The following is a 6,070-nucleotide window of genomic DNA, read 5'->3' on the forward strand; positions in this document are numbered from 1 at the left end:
TTGATCACAAAAATGTATTATGACTGTAAATGACTGACAAAAATATTGTCATCAACTTGCAGACTACAAGCTGCCTTCAACAAAATCCACCTGCCTGGTCATGATGTGCAAGAAATGTTGATTCAGTGACTTATTCTTAGTTGTAAGGTTTCGGTCATGAGTCATTAATATTGAATCATGCAGTTTTAGTGGGGTATTTTCTGTACAAATTTTATTTTTACATTATTTATATTAATGTATATTGCTATTTATAGCTCTCTATATAAATGTATATTTATTTATTGTGCGTTTATTTATTGAGCTAGAATTGTAATTCATTTTATTGTGAATCCTGTTGAAATCAGCAGCTGTTGATGATGGTGCCCTCTTGTTGCCTGTGTGGGGACTACAGATAGAAAATGTTCAGCGATGTGATGCAAAAATAAGTGTACACAAAAATAAGAACTCACACTTACTCTCAACAGACTTTCACATATACTAAATCTATCATGACAATAATATTTGCACAGTGACCTTGAACTTTAACCTCACACTTACCCGATTTTTTTTTATTAGCTAAAAAAAAAACAATGGTTGACGTCATGGTCCATTTCTTTCAACTATAGAAAACTGAAGCTAAAATGTCCCAAGTATGGCCACTGTCAACTTGCACCAATGACATCATTTGTAGCTAGTCTGTCTTTCAAAGAGATGACTTCATTTCCTGCAAAATGATATTCAACTCATACCATCAAGTTCATTGGTGTGTTACATGCTTTGTTTGCTATTTGTCACATTCCTGAAGGCCATCTAAAATGTTCAAGGGTAAGTTTATGAATTTTTTTAAACAAAATCTAAAGTTGTTTATAAGAACATTCAAGTTAAAAATTACAATTCATAGCCAAAGTGAAATTTGAAAGAATTTGGTGAAAGTAAAAAGTTTGAGAGATTGACCCCAAATTAGGTCAGATGATTTTTCAGTGCCAAATTCCATAGCATGGTGCATAGTTTTGCCAATCAGGCAAAGAAAGCAGAAGAATAATAAGAAACCAGATATGACAGATGCCTACAACATGAGCACTTGGTCTCTAAAAAGTCATTTCAATCATTGTAAATTTAGCTCATCAGATTTGCCACATGACTGAGAAAATCTGATCTGTTTTTGGTTTCACAAAAAAAATTCTGAATGTCTGTCGATCTAAGTATCTGGCAGCCATATGTGGGGGGGGGGGGGAGTTTAATTTCCCAAAAATTGTTACATTGAGAAAAACTTTATAAGAAAATTAAAGTTTGTATAATAAGACCAGAACAAGACAATTCAACCAATGAAAACTAAGTATCAACAACATATTACAACAACAACAACAACAAGCAGTGTTGATATATGGGATAAGTGTACAGTGCTTTCAAAATGAATTTTGAGTAAATAAAAAACAAAAATTTTTTATAAGAAATATTGTACAATGTTTGTATAAAATGACTATTTACTACAAGGCAAAACTTTGTTCAGTATTGTTAATGTTTTGTGATGCAAAAAAACTGTTAAGAAAAATGCAAAAATAAATAAATAAATAAATAAATAATTAGAAAAACAAGCAGTGTTGATATATGGGATAAAACTATAAGGGTACTTTCAGTTTGTTTTACTTTGAATTGAGTAAATAAAACAATTAATCAGCACATTTTTTAGAATATTAAATATTGGCAATTTGTTGCATTTCATAAATCTTTGTTACGTGATGCATCTATGTTGTTTAAATGAAGAAAAATCAAAATTGAATTTCTGAAATGGCAGAGAAAAACCAGATAAGTCAAAAATCACTTGGCTTTTATTGTGTTGAAATTATCTTATTTCATTGAACTGTTGAAATACATATACTATATTGAACTGTGTGGAACTGATATTTATGAACACATATTCAAAACACTTTGCTCAGCTCAGTGCACAACATAGTATTTTTTTAAGGACTTTGTTGGTTTCTAAAATAGAGCACAGTTTAAGTTACTTTTTATCCCAGTGCTTTTCAAAATGTACACAGTGTCACACCAGGCACCTTTCCGACCTTTCTTTTTGACAGCAGTTACTTTAAACTTCTCATATGGAGGAATCAGCACCTCTTTCTCATGAGCAAGCTTAGAATATTTTGTCACATCAGCACCTTCACAAGTGTAGATTTCAAAACAAGATACATTTCCAAAAAATTTTGCTCTGTTAATATCAAGAGACGATGATGCAAATGAGCCAAAACGAACCTCTTGGTTCTTAACATTATATTTAAATTTAACTTTTGTACCACGATAAGTATAATAGCATTTATTTTGTGTTTTATTCAGAATCTGTATTGCATCTGTTAACAAAAAGTGAAGTGAATACCATTTGTATGTCTTGTTTTTGTAATTTTGTTTACCAGAACGAGTCTCCTTATTGAAGTCTTTAAATACTTGACTATCAGTGTACACATAAATGGCGATTGAATGATTCTTTGTCAAGTTATCTTCTGGTTTTATAAATTCTTTTTCACCTTTTTTCCAAGCTCTATTAAATGCATCTGAGTTATTGAGTTCCTTTTTTAGATATTTTGTCTCTCACAAGATTTGCCATTTTCTTTCTACAGCCCTCATATTGGTCATCAACTGAATTCAGTGCCATATCCAATGGATATATCTCTTCCTTCAACAGCAGCTCTGTGATCCTGCAGCAACAGGAATCATAATGATCAATCATCAGTATTCATGTCTGTAATATTCATACTAGAACACAATCTTACCTGTCCTAGAGCAGCTAAAATGAGAAGAAGAGCTTCAATGATCAGCAGCATCTTGATTCAGTCAAATCCCTCAGATGATCTAGTAGAATTAGTAAAGCACAGATGCTGAAACACAAGAAACACAACAGCTTTTCACAAATACTAAATATTTCACTATGTGTGTAGATTTGTGCAATGACCTTGACTTTGTACTTCAACCCCAAACTTACCTGAGAATGTTGTCTTTTTTGTCAGATTCTTCCTTGGTTTGTTGCTTTCAGGAACAGCAATGAGAAGAAGATCAGAAAAAAGCAGATGCTCACAGCCAGATGACAATGACTCTTCAGACTGAGATGAGGAGGTTAAAGTTGTCTTTTTATATCTCTAAGACATAGTGGCTGAAGTGTGATCTTGATGCTTTTACCCAAACTAAACTGTTTAGCTCATCATTATGCAGCACTTGTCAAAGTCTGTGTGGTTTCACACTGGACAAACTGTGAGTTGCTGACTAAAAAGTGTATAAAAAGCTTGCAAGTGTTTCACGCCACATCAGTGTGTTAATGGTTTGTTAATGGTTATTATTTAGCCTCTGTTTATCATTCAGGCATACTTTTTGACATTATCACTTTTTAAATGTTTTAAATGTAAAATATATAGGAATGTGTACATAAATCTGCACATTAACTGTGTTTATCATTATCTTTTTTTGCTTTTGTTGGTTTTGCCTCTTTTCATATAGGAATGTTTACATAAATCTTCCCTAGGAATGTACAGAGGATGCATCATGACTTGAATTTCATTAAAATGAATTTCAGAGAATAACCAGTGAGTGGTCACACTACACAAGTGCACTCAGGGCTTCATGTCAGTAAGTGCATTTCAAAAAAGGTGGGCCTGTCCAAATACCATAGAGGGTGGAGACTACTGAACAGACATTTAGAAGTTTATTTTAAATGCAAAGTATTGATAATTAAAATAAAGCTCTGTAAACACTTGTATTTTTATGAGTTGATTTCTTACCTTTTTATAATCTGAAGAACCTTCTTTCACCACAAAGAACCTTTTGTAAAACAGAAAGGTTCTTCAGACCTTAAAGATTCCTTATGGAACCATTTAAAGAAAAAAGCTTCTTCTATGACATCATAAAGCACTTTCATTTTTAAGAGTGCAGGTGGTCAAATGCAAAGAACACAAGTGCACGTATTTGAACAAGCCCATAGTTTTTGGTAAATCAGGGGAGTCCAGTTCTGTTACTGGACATTTACAGTAAAGTATCTACAAATTTTGGGTCTTCATATGTGACCCTGGACCACAAATCCATTATTAAGTACGGGTATATTTGTAATAATAGCCAAAAATACACTGTATGGGTTAAAATGATCGATTTTTGTTTTATGCCAAAAATCATTTGAATGTTAAGTAAAGACCTAATTTTTGATTAGTAATATGCATTGCTAAGAACTTCATTTAGACACTGTATTTTATTTCTTTGCTCTCAACTGGTAAAACTTACCTGTGTGTCCTTATGGGGAGTATTTCCTTGGCGCTCCACCAGTGTGGCATAGTTGTATTAAATTAATTTTGAGTCAAGGTCATTTTGACCTACTGCTGCCACACTAGAATATCCCTTTCATTGCTGTAACATTATCAACCAGACTGCCAAAGGGTTAAATGCATGTGCCCACTGTGCACTGTGTTTTCCTGATGCTACTGGGGCTTGGGCCCTTCATCACTGTTGCAGCTACTGTATATTCTGACTCTGAAACTTCTCAAATGCATTTCACAGACAACGTATCTCTGCCACTATTATCTCTTTGCTAAGTTGTTTGGCTGTTCCAAAAGTCCAGCTTCTCATGAAATAAACTATATGTCTGAACCCTTTTTGAATTAATTTCACTGAATCCCTGAACTTTTGTATACAGAGACGGCTGCCACTGCATCACCACACTCTCTGTTTAACTATGCATGTCTTTTTCTGTAATATATAATTATCTCAATGTTCAGAAATTATTACTTGAATTTTCCAGCATGCTTACCTGTCTGTCTAGTTGAAGAGTTCAGATGCAAAAGCCTCTAAGTCCATCTGACATTTTTCTTTAAAATAAGCATTTTACCAGGCTGCTATGTATAGATTTCTACCTAAGTACCAGCACTTCTGATTGGGCTAAGGCTGGGATTTAGTGAGTTTGAAGCAAAAGTATTTGATGGATGTATACTATGTGTCGAGTGCACTCACTCAGTATAATTATCTCATTTTTGACCCGAGGTGGCTTTTAGAGGGTTCTGCATTTGAACTCTTAAGTTGTTTTTTGAGTTGCATGTTTAGAGAGGGTTGTGTGATCTGCATTGTTTGTTTTTGCTGATTTTATTTTAATATTTATTCTCATGTGGGGGGTATCGGGGTATTATATATTATATATCGGTATTATGTATTATATATCGGGGTGTTTTTGAAGCTGCTACCACTGATCTGCACAAACTCACAGAGACTGTAACTTCATATGTCAGTTTCTGTGAAGATATAAGTATTCCTAGCAGAATCTATTTAACATATAACAACGATAAACCATGGTTTGCTAAAAAACTCAGACAGCTTCGCCAGGCCAAAGAGGATGCCTACAGGAATGTGGACAGAGTCTTGTATAATCAGGCCAGAAACACACTGAATAAGGAGATTAGAGCGGCTAAAAAGAACTATGCTAAAAGATTGGAAGATCAGTTCTCTTCAAATGACTCTGTTTCAGTGTGGAAAGGTCTGAAAGCCATTACAAACTACAAGACACCTTCACCTTGCTGAAGACCTGAATTAGTTTTATTGTAGGTTTGAAACCCCCCACACCCGTTCTGACCATCTCTTTTCACAACCTTTAACACCTCCAGCGCCCCCCTCCCTCCTACTCTTCAGATCAGTGAAGACGAGGAGCACCAGGTCTTCAGAAAGAACAAAAGAAGAAGGCCCAGACGGTGTGACACCAGCCTGTCTGAAAACCTGTGCTGATCAGCTGGCCCCCATTTTCTCACAGATATTTAACAGATCCCTGGAGCTGTGTGAAGTCCCATCCTGCTTCAAACGCTCCACCATCATCCCCATCCCAAAGAAACCCAAAATTACTGGACTTAATGACTACAGAACTGTTGCTTTAACGTCTGTGGTCATGAAGTCATTTGAAAAACTGGTTTTGGCCTATCTGAAGAACATCACCGGACCCTTACTGGACCCCCTGCAGTTTGCTTACCGAGCAAACAGGTCTGTGGATGATGCAGTAAACATGGGACTGCACTTCATCCTGCAACATCTAGACAAAACAGGGAATTATGTGAGGATCTTGTTCGTGGACTTCAGT

The 6,070-nt window shown here is 35.0% G+C and overlaps 1 pseudogene; it reads right to left on the minus strand.

The window, feature by feature from the left end:
- Nucleotides 1–1,917: 1,917 nt before the first annotated feature.
- On the minus strand, nt 1,918–3,128 carry LOC127162839 (ecto-ADP-ribosyltransferase 4-like; annotated as a pseudogene).
- Nucleotides 3,129–6,070: the final 2,942 nt, after the last annotated feature.

This window comes from Labeo rohita, chromosome 3 (genome assembly GCF_022985175.1).
Source record: "Labeo rohita strain BAU-BD-2019 chromosome 3, IGBB_LRoh.1.0, whole genome shotgun sequence".
NCBI classification, from domain to species: Eukaryota; Metazoa; Chordata; class Actinopteri; order Cypriniformes; family Cyprinidae; genus Labeo; species Labeo rohita.